General features: G+C 41.0%; 1 pseudogene; it reads right to left on the bottom strand.

The window, feature by feature from the left end:
* Positions 1–5,809: 5,809 nt before the first annotated feature.
* On the bottom strand, positions 5,810–7,207 carry LOC102495249 (60S ribosomal protein L4 pseudogene; annotated as a pseudogene).
* Between the last annotated feature and the right edge of the window lie 4,391 nt (positions 7,208–11,598).

Below are 11,598 nucleotides of genomic sequence, written 5' to 3'. Positions count from 1 at the left end.
GAGAGAGAGAGAGAGTGAGACAGAGAGCGAGAGGGAGGGAGGGAAACTGAGAAAGGAAGCCACCAGGTCTGGGACTCTAATCGCAGTCTGTCATTTGAGAGTCCAGAGCCCTTAACCACCATGCCACCTGTGGGACCCCTTAATTTAGTTTTGAGAGCAGGCAACGCAGACAAAATTGCACACCAGCATAACAAGTTCTTGCGTTGGCTTGGCCCAAAAGGCAGCGTCTCTACAAATAGGAGCTTCTACTAGGTTATAGGTGGGTTTAGAAATTGAAGGTTAGTAATTGGTTAAAAACACAAGTCTTTATTCCCCTACAACTTAAGAATCAGCAAAGGAATGCCTGTATTTTATTTAAACAGAGATAAGAAAACGTTACCGAATATCATAAAATGCTATCAGGGAACCCTCTCTATCTAGACAGGAGATAGGGAACATCCCACAATCGCTGGGCCAAGTCAACCTGCTACAGCAAGATAAATGTTTGTAGACGTGACTCCTCCAAGTTCCTTAGAAAGTATCTTAGAATAGGAAATCTAGTCAGAATTTTGTCTCCAGTGCAAAAATATATACACATTTTTATGTATATAATACACTACACACACAGTCTTAAACTTACCACCACAAAACAAAGCTTTCTATAAATTTACAAAACTCCTCTTAAAATTATTTTTATACAGGACCAGCAGATAGACTAATAGTTACATTGCTGCACTCCCACATGACTGACCGTGGTTTGGGACTTGGGGGCTAGAAATTCACACTGGTCCAGCAAGTGGCAATGTGATTAAGAGCACTGGACTCCCATATGACCAACCAAGGCGGGTCCCAGACCTGGCAACTTGCTTTGTCTCTCTCACTCGCTCGCTCTTGCTCTCTGTCCTTCTCTGGTAAAATTAAAATAAATAAATGAATAAACTCAAATAAAAACTAATCCTTAAAAAAAAAAAAAAAGAAAAGAAAAATTCACACTGCACATGCGGGCATACATACCCAAAATGGAGAATGAAGGAGAAGAAAATACCAGGAGGAGAAGGGATTGCACCATTGCCATACCCCTTAGGAGGGGATGGGAGGTGAGGCTCCCTTTCTGTCTGTACAGTGAGCACACGTGTTCTATAGCATAAATCTCACTTTTAAAAAAATAGAAAATTTATTTTTGTAGGCTAGCCCATGGTCTAATGGTTATGTGAGCTGGATCCTACATGGCCAGCCATGTGTACAAGTCCTAGCCCCAGTGGTTTGAGAAACACTCAGGGCACATGTGCAAAGGTGTCTAAAATCCCTAAAGGAAGGAGAACTGGAGGAGACAGGATTGCGACTTGATGCGCGCTCCATAATACGGGGTGGGTGGAGTCTTGTTTTCTCTCTCTCTCTCTCCAGCAAGCATGTGTGTCCTATGGCAATTTAAAAAAAAAATGTTTTCACACAAAACATAATTTTTAATGTTTGTAAAAGATTCTGTTTTATAGACATCTCACACTTTACTCTAACATTTCCTCTGTTCTTAGACATTTAGGTTGTTTCCAGTTAGTGTCTGTGGAATCTCAGGAAAGTAGACCTTGAAGTGAAATCCTCAGAACCAGCGTCAGAAGCAGTTTCTCACTGACCTCCTACTGCCCTCCTGTCTCTCACCCTAATTCTCCTCTGAAACAAGCCATAGAAATTAGAATTCCTCTTTTCTCAAGATGTAGCATAGAAACTAGAACCCCTTTATCCTAAAGCCAGCCATAGAATCTAACAATATTACTGAAACTTCCCCTTCTACTGTACTGTGTTACAACTGGTCAGAAAGAAATTAAGACCCTCATTCTGAGGGCTGGTGGGGGTGGTCCTCCCATTACCAGTGCCAGTCTAAAAGGTAAACTGAGGCAAATTATGTCAAAGGAAAGGTTTGAGGCCTGCCACCTGGGTAGGCCCCTAACATGAGTTCTTATAATCCTTAGACAGGTTTTAAAGACAAAAACCACAAGCATAGGGGACAGAGAAAAAAAGAAATCAATCAGTTGCTTTGGGACAATTATCCTTGGCTACCAGGATCTAGAACAAGGGAGTTATCAGTCTACTTTTGCACAGGCAGTTTCTGGGAAGATGTCCTTGTTGAATTAGTCCATGTGTCAGGATGCAGTGCTCTTTGTGCAAGGTTGTGGTCTGACAGAGTCTTTGTGACAGTAAATGTTACTAGACATGCTAGAGTGAGAAATACACCTCCTACATGGCCTTTCCTGGCTTGGTTTAGCCCAGGTTGACATAAGCTACTCCATTTTGTTTCTGACAACTGTCACCATGGGAGAAATAAACACTGCATAGAGAGGCCAAGAAGAATCTAGACAGGATTCACTAGCTTTTCCCCTCAGTCTATATGTGTTGGCTCATATCCTTTCTGTCCAATTGTGTTTCTATGCATCTGTCCCTGCTTCATTGAACCTAAGAACAAAATCATATAGTTTTCCCTGTGTCCTTGAATCTTCAGTCTGAAGTTTCCTCAGCATGTAAAACTATGATCAAATAAATTTGCTATGCTTTTCTCTCATTTACCTGTCTTTTGGTATAGGATTTTTGGCTATAACCCTTTATAGTGAATAGAAAAAGGATAATCCTTTTCCTATAGTCCATTACAAATAAATAATATTTTAAGGAACAATACTGGACACATTTTGGTATACTTCTTTGGGTTAGAGCTTCAAAAGTGAGATTATGTGGTCAAGGAACATTTATTTCAGTTTATCATGTGAGATGTGAGTCATATTCACTATTACTCAAATGGAAAATTGTCCCAATGCCATTTGTATAATACAGCATCCTTATCCCATTGTAATATCTCAGTAATAATTTATAAAGTGTTTACAACTTATATTTCTCAATATTATAATAGCAATATGTGCTCTAAGTAAAAAAAGGAAAGAAAATCATGCAGAGAATGCAGAAAAGATTGTGTAAGAAAATTAAAATGATCCATATCTCCACATATAGAAATAATATGGGGCACATCTCGGTATACGTAGTTGAGTTGGGAGATCCCAGAACAGAGGAGGTCTGTGCTCCACTTCTCAAGGTGAGTCTAGGAGGATGATATTGAGTCTAGAACAGGAGTTCTGGATCCTAACAGAGTCACTATGAGTAGAAGGTGTTCTAGCAGAATAGGAGATGTGTAGGTGAGTGGGTTGGAGGACCAGCACTGGGAGAGCTTCCCAGTCATTCATGTCCACTGAAAGAGCTGGCTGAAAGGAAGAAAGTTCATGAGCCCATGCACTTATATGTGGAATTATGGAGGTTGTAGCGTGTACATCCTATTCAGAAGAGCTAGATGACAGAGTATGCAGTGGGTATATAACTAGGTATTCAATGGAGATACAGGCATCTTCCATGACTACACAAAGGAGTGGCTATACCCAGGACAGATACATAAATCCCATCTCAGGGGAAACCAGCTGCTATCATTTAAATATAGTCCCCCTAGACTTCATGTGTTGGAAACATAATCCACATTGCAATGAGATTAAGAGATTGGACCAGGTGAGACATTTAAGAGATGATTAGATCATAAGAGCTCATAAATTCATGGATTAATGGGTTGTTGCTGAGTGAGTTTGTCCATGCAGAAGTGAATTAGTTCTTGAGAGCATGAGTTGTTCTTGACTTACTCTCGTACTCTGCTCGTGTGTGGACGCTTACACTTTCACTTTCCCACCATGGTATGATGAAGCTTGAAGACCTTAAGGAGATGCAGCCACTTCACCTTAAATTTCCCAGAGTCTAGAATAAAACTGTGAGCTAAATAACTTTTTCTCTTTTTTTAAGAGAGATTTTTGCTATAGGGCACATGCACTTGCCAAAGGGACAGAGAGGCCTAAATAAAACAATCCTTTCAAGATTTTGGTCACACACGCACATGCACCTGCTGTGAGTTTGAAGCTGCCAGGTCTGGCACTTGAACCACAGTCGACTACATGGAGTCCAGCGACACAACCATTATGCCATCCGCTAGTCCTCAATAAACTTCTTTTCTTTATAAAAGAAGAACTGTGGTATTCAGTTACAGCTATAGAAAATGACTAAGACATTACTATATAGATGGTAATCCACAACCAAGCCTCTCCCACACCATGACAGTTTGCAAGTCCTCCCTAAATCCAGCTGACACCTAGAAAGAAGAAATTCTAAATGTGGTAAATTTTAATCCTGAAATAAATGAAAGCCAAAGTGAAATAAAGAAGGCAAGTGTAAGCCAGAGTGTAACATAAAACCTTTTCGGAAGTGGGCATAATCTGTTTGAAGCAGTTGCGCCCTGTCCATTTTTTCTTCATGCCATTAAAGATAAACTTTAATTTTATTTATAAAATATTTTATTTCTTTGATGAACTGAGGAAACTCCTGGTTCAGAACTTATCTCAAGGAAAGATGGCACAAATCTTACCCAGCTTAAAATAAACAAACAAACAACAACAACAAAAAGACTTAGTTTTCAGATGAAGAAAAGGGTGATATAAGCCCAGCACATTCTTATTCATTTTGTTTTTTTAAATAAGTACTCAGCTACGTGTATCACATAATTATCCTATTTGTTCATTTACTCTTCAAAATAACTTCTTGGGTAGATACTATTATTATCATTATTGCACAGATGAGGAACTGACACATAGACACATAGATTGCTCAAAATATGTGATAGAGTAGGGATTTGAATCCAATCCAGCTGGTCCTGTGACCATTTGTTTAAAGTTAGGGATTGTGCTGATTCAATCGTGCCATGCTATATAGTGGGTATGATTAATAATACCATAAATAATGTATCTGCATTTCCTGGTTTAATCGTGCCGTGCTATATAGTGGGTATGATTAATAATACCATTTTACAGAGGAGAAAGCTGAGAATTAAAGAGATCAAAGATCAAGTGACAAAGCAAAGATGCAGACAGGTCTTCAAGAGCCCAGAGGCTCCATAACAACTCCTATTCTGCTACCATCACCCCACCCCAGTATTTTTCTTATTTACCACCTCCGTAATCACCAAAGAAGGAGAGATACTATAATAACTGACAGGAAATGGTGGTGGTATATTGGTGATAGTGATACCAGTTGAAGGGAAAATCATGTCCAGAAATGGAACAGTGCCTACAAGATTTCATAGAATCACTGCAAAAAGTAATGCCTGGTACGTGGCAGGTGATGGCCAAAGATATGGGCCTATGAACATAAGAAGGTTCTCTCATGAGGTTGCAAATGTGAGCTAGGGCTGCAGTGATCTGAAGGCTCTGGACAGCTGGTGGGTGCACCTCTGAAATGTGCCCTCACAGGGCTGTTGACCAGAGTGTTCAGTTCCTCAGTATTCGCACCTCTCCATAGGTCTGTTTGAGTGTCCTCACAGCAGGACAGCTGGCTTTCTCCAGACAAGATGAACTGAGAGGGAGAGAGCAAGGAAGAAGCCACAATGCCTTCTATGTCCTACTGTCAGATGTCAGACACCCTCACTTTTGTCGTATTCTATTACTTAGAAGGGAGTCACTAGGTACAGCCTATATTTAAGGGAAGAATTAGACTCCACATTTTGAAGTGAAGAGCATCAAAGAACTTGAGGGTATATCTTAAAACTTCTAAATCTAGGGACTTCTAGAAATACATGGGCCAGGAGTAGTTTTTGTTTGTTTGTTTTGTTTTTGTTTTCTTGCTGTTTTGAAGAGTAAGGAGATTGGAAGGAGAGTCTGCTGAGAAAATAAGAGGAAGACTTGGACAATTATATTGGTATTTATTCATATGGTCCCACTTATACTTACAGGCCATTACAATTCAAGTTGCATTATTTTTTTTTCATGTTTTAAACTGCTGCTTTGAACAAGATGTTTATTCAAAATAAGCTGTCCAAAATGATGTAATCTTTACAGAATAAACAAATGTTAAGGGTATATACAGCAGATTTCTTTTCTTCTGTGGTAGATTTCTTTTCTGCTGGCTTCTTGTCAGCTGCTGGTTTCTTATCAACTGCTGGCTTCTTGGTAGCTGCAGCCTTTTTTCCCACCAAAGGCTTCTTCTGCTGCTTAGCACCAACTGCCTTTCCTTTCTTCCCTACCACAGGCTTCTTGCCTCCAACCCCCTTCCCATCAGATTTGGCCTCTAGTGCTGCTGTCACTTTACGCAGCCATTTCTTGTGATTCCTGGGCTGGCGAAGAATGGTGTTCCAGCGCATGGTCTTTGCATATGGGTTAAGTTTCAACATGATTCTCAGGTTTTTCAGTGGATTCTTCTTCAGGACTCTGCGATGGATCTTCTTGTGTGGTGCTCGGGGGGCTCTCTGGATCTCTGGACTTTTCAAGATCCTGCTAAGATCTGTGTTCATCATCTTGTGCATGGGAAGGTTATAGTTACTCTTGAGGGAAGCAGATTTCCATCAAGTGCCATACAATTCATCTAACTTCCGGAAGGCACTTTCAGTCCAAATGCAGAAACGTCTCACATGCCCACCAGGAGCAAGTTTCAAAATGTTCAGTTTGCTTACATTAAGCAGAGTGATTCCAGGGGTGTTTCTGAAGGCCTTGATGATACCACTGTCCTCATTATAGATGATGCAAGGTCCCCTGCGCTGGATACGACGACAGTTTCTCATTTTGCCCTTGCCAGCTCTCATTCGCTGAGAGGCATAGACCTTTTTAATATCATTTCAGGCCTTAAAGTTTCTTCAGAAGCAAAACAGCTTCCTTGGTCTTCTTATAGCCCTCAACTTTATCTTCAACCACCAAAGGAAGTTCAGGAACTTCCTCAATACGATGACCTTTAGACACGGCTAGAGCTGGTAAAGCTGAGGCAGCCAGGGCAGAACAGATGGCATACTGCTTTTGGGTAGTGTTCACTCTCCGGTGCCAATGTCGCCAGGTCTTAGTTGGTGCAAACATGCGACCTCCTCGACACATATTTCCAAAAGCACCCTGGCCAGAACGGTGAGTCCTACCACCTCGGACTCTGGGAATTCGAGCCACAGCTCTCCCAGTACCCCAAGACTCAGCACTGGTCTGATGACCTGCTAATTCACTGACAGCATAGGGCTGTCTGTTATTTGTGCGCAAGTTGGTGTAAACAAAGTTCACGATATCTCGTCAGATGGGAGCCTTGAATACCGCAGGCAAGGTGACATTTTTGCCAGAAGACTCCCCCTTTTCAGAGTACACTGATATCAGTGGACGAGCACACGCCATGGTGGGGAAAGGAGAGGACCACCCAGGTTGCATTATTAACACTAGGAAGACCAGCATCCTCATTTAAAAATTATTTGAATAACTTTGATCATTTCTACACAGTAAATTTTTAGAAATAGAATTACTAATTTAACGTTTTTGTATTAGTCAAGGTTCACCAAAGAAACAGAACAGTGGGGCATATATAGAGAGATTTAATTTAAGCAATTGCATATATGACTGTGGAAGGGCAACCCCAAAGTCTGCGGAGTGGACCAATAGGCTAGAGACACAAGGAAGAGTGATTGTTCAAGGCCAAAGACAATCTGCTGACAGAATTCTTGCTCTTTCTGAGGAGGTCAATATTTTTCTGTTAAGGCCTTCAACTGATCAGACATAACTAATATTAGTCAGAGTGCACAGAGAAACTCTAGTGAGGAGATTTTTATAGAAACTGGTTCACTTGCTTAAGGACACTGAGAAGTTTCAAAATATGCTATCTACAGCTGAAGAACCAGATAAACCAGTGACATAATCCAACATGAGTGAAAAGGCCCCCAAAAGAGAATTCATCTTCCCTTAACCTTTTTGTCGTCTTCTTCATTTTTTTTTTATTAGAGAAAGAGATTTTTGCAATAGGGCACATGCGCTGGTCAGAGAGACAGAAAACAAGAAATCACCCCCTCCAGGGTGGACAGACATGCCACAATCCCTTCTCCTCCATCCTCCTCTTAGGATTTTGGGCACACATGAACACACATCCTGCAAGAGTTTTAAGCCACCGGGCCCAGGACTTGAACTGTGGTCAAATACATGAGAGTTCAGGTATATATTGCACCATCTGCTGGATCCTGTTCTATCCCAGCCTTCAAGGGACTGGGTAAAACTTGCCCACATTGTTGAGGGCTGATCTTCTATACTCCATCTACTAACTCAAATGCTAATCTCTCCCAGAAACACCCTCACAGGCACATCCAGAGAGAGTGTTTTACCAGTTATCTGGATGCATCCATACAATGGAGTATTATTATTCAGTCATAAAAAATAATGAAGTGCTGATACATGCTACAATAAAAATGAGACATTATGCTATGTAAAAGAAGCCAGCCACAAATGGTCACATATTGTATGGTTCCATTTATATGAAATATCCACAATGTGAAAACCCATACTAACAGAAAGCAGAGCAGTGGTTTTCACAGACTGGCTGGAGAGGTAATGAGGAGTGACTGCTTAGTGATTATGGGATTTCCTTTGGGGGTGATGGAAATGTTTGGAACACGTTAGAAGTGAAGTTTGCATTTAGTACATTGTGAATACACTAATTGCCACTGAATTGTGTACTTTAAAATGGTTTCTTAGACATGAATTATCTCTCAATTAAAAAAAAAGAATGTAATTTCATCCATCCCAGTACTAATCCTAGACATGTCTAGAGAGAATTGTCTAATGTGATTATTCTATTGATTCACATATTTCTCACTCCAGAAGGTATAAGTTGATTATACTGTTTTCTAGTGAGAAAGTTGTAGATTGACAACTCACAGTGACACATGGTCAGCAACAAGATTTCCAAATTGATCAAATACTCAGACCTGTAATTCAGGAAAAATAAGTTGTCTAGAGTCTCAAACTTTTCTTCTATTGCCTAGAAAACCATGTTCTCATGAGAGTCTTCAGGAACAAGGTCTCTGGAATATTGTGGAAAACCAAGTGCATTGACTTCCTGAGTTTTCATCTTCGTTTCATTTAAAAATATACATTTCTAGTGCTGGCCCCACAGTCTAGTAGTGAAGAGAGTCAGATCCCATATGACTGACCTTGGTTCAAATCCTGGACCTAGAGCTAGAAATACACACTGTGTGACAGGATAGAGAAACTGGAAGAGAAAGGATTGTGGAGCAATTGTGCCCCATTGGGAGATGCTGTCTCCCTCCCTCCTTCTCTCTTTCTCTCTCTCTCTGGCTAGTGCACACACCCTCTGGTAATATGTATATATGTAAGTAAAATACACACATTTCTAAATATCAGTTGGCATGTTTATTCAGTCATGTGTTTATTTTGGCCTCAAGTGCATGAACTGACTCAGTCCTTGTCATATATATGGCATTGGTTCATACAAGGCCCACCCTTGTTTGTCTGATGTATGGTTGAAGTGTTTATCCTGTTTTATCTCCATTTCTCAGGTTTGGATCAAAATGCTCACATGTTTAATGACTTGTCTCCTGTTTATTGGTATTAAATACACATGTACCTTTCCTTTACGTGATTGGTTTCATGCCCCTTAGTGTTTGTGTCTCGTATTCCCACTGACACTGTGTACATGCCATCCATCATGTCTAGTTGTCATGCCACACGCCCAGGACTCCAAGCTGTGCGTTCACTATACGTTGCCCATAATCCACATTCTCATATAGGTGAAGATGCCTTTCTTCCTCAAGAAGGAAGACATTCCGAAGTGGAAATAGCGTAAAGCATGTGGCTCAGTCTGCGGCCAGTAAATAGCTCTGCAGATAATTGCTGTACATGGAAAGCTGAATTCCACATGGCCAACTGTGGTTCAAATCCTGGCCCTAGTGGCTAGAGAGACACATGGGGCACATGTACCTGAATGTCCAGGATCCTGACAGATAAGGAAATGGTGGAAGGTAGCGGTGTGACCATGCCCCTTTAGAGCGTGCTTTCTCTCTCTCTCTCCCCTTCTATTTGGCATGCACCCTCTGCCAATAGGAAAAAAAAAAAAAAAAAAGGATTAGACTGTCACACAAAGGGGAGATGAAGTAGAAGAGAAAACATACCGGGTGGAAGATGGAAAGACAGGATGACATCAGTCAGCACTGTTAGGCCAGAGGCCTTGGCAGCTTGAATGTGGGGATTTGACGTCACACCACAGTCAGCTGATGCAACCTGGATCTAGTCTGTCATCAGACCTGCTCTGCACTCAGATCTAACCTGGATGTAGCACGCGCGCGCTCTCTGCACATGCGCTCTACGCTGCACGTGGTACTCTGCACATGTCACCAGATGTTATGTAGCACACTAATCTGCTCTCCCCCTAAACCTGTACTATATACGGACTGTTTCTACCCCTAAGACACTCCCCTTCCCTTATAAAAATCATTAAACTCCACCCCGATACGTTACTTCTCTGGCCGATCTCCCTCCCTCTCTCTCACTTTCTGTCGGACCAGCAAACCTCACACAGGAGTTCCCAATTAAGGTTCTACATTTCTATTTTCTCTCGTGGTTGGCCCATTCCTTACTAGTACACTAAATGCTTTTGTGTGTATTTTTTTATTTAGTGTCAAAGCGATTTTACAGATAGATGAAGAGGCTCAGTCAGATAAGCTAGGTAAATTGCCCACATCCATCCTGGAATAGCCAGTCACCCTAACAGTTACAACATCAGTAAGTGAAAACCTTTGATGAACTCAGATTTGTCTTTTTCTGGAATAGTGATTCTCAACCCTGGTTATGCACTAGAATCATCTGGCGACCTTCTAGCTGTTAATGCTCAGAACTACCCCTATCGAGATACTTGCATACTAGAGATTCAGATTTCATTGGACTAGAGATTCAGATTTCATTGGACTAGAGAAGGACTCAGCCATTGACTTTTTTTTTCTTTTTTATGAGAAGTTTTTTCTATAGAGCACTTGCGCTCCCCAGAAAGACAAAAAGACAGAAAGCGAGAAATAAGCCCCAGGGCTGATGGCTACCCCTCAATCCCTTCTCTTCCATTCTCCTCGCAGGATCTTGGCCACACATGCAAACGTGTCCCACGTGAGTTTAAGCCACAGGGTCTGGGACTCAAACTGTGGTCAACTACATGGGAGTCCAGTGACAGAGCCATTATGCCAACTGCTGGTTCCACCACCGATTTTTTTTCATCTCAAGTAGATAATTTATCGAAATATACACCCAGACAATCTGAGCATTGGCTGTTAAATTTCTTCAAGTTAACACTCCCATGTAAGTACATCCATAAAAAGAAGTGGAACATTACAGACAAGGAAGTCTCCCTCACCCTCCCTCCCTGTCACTCCCAGACCCCCAAGGGCAACCACTGTCCTGACTTCTAACACCATAGAGCAATTGTGTCTGGTTTGAACCTTATTTAAATGTTTCAGTGGAACCAGACAATGCATTTTTTTGTGTCTAGCTTTTTTCACTTAAAAAGAATTTTGTAAGATTTACCCATTCTGTTAAATGGTGTTGTAGTCTGTTTATTCATAAAATTGCGTAGTGCCCTTCTGGGGAAAAAAACACATGTGTTTCATATTTTTTCCAGCTGTTGATATGCATTAGAACTATTTCCAGTCAGGGACTCTTACGAAGTTGTGATACTATAAATACTCTTATGGATGGATTATGGTGTATATATGTTCATATTTCTGGAATTTACACAAAAGTGAAATTACTGTAGTTATAA

Source organism: Tupaia chinensis, unplaced genomic scaffold, assembly GCF_000334495.1.
Source record: "Tupaia chinensis unplaced genomic scaffold, TupChi_1.0 Scaffold000140_1, whole genome shotgun sequence".
NCBI lineage: Eukaryota > Metazoa > Chordata > Mammalia > Scandentia > Tupaiidae > Tupaia > Tupaia belangeri.
This window is presented reverse-complemented; position numbering and strand designations above follow the sequence as displayed.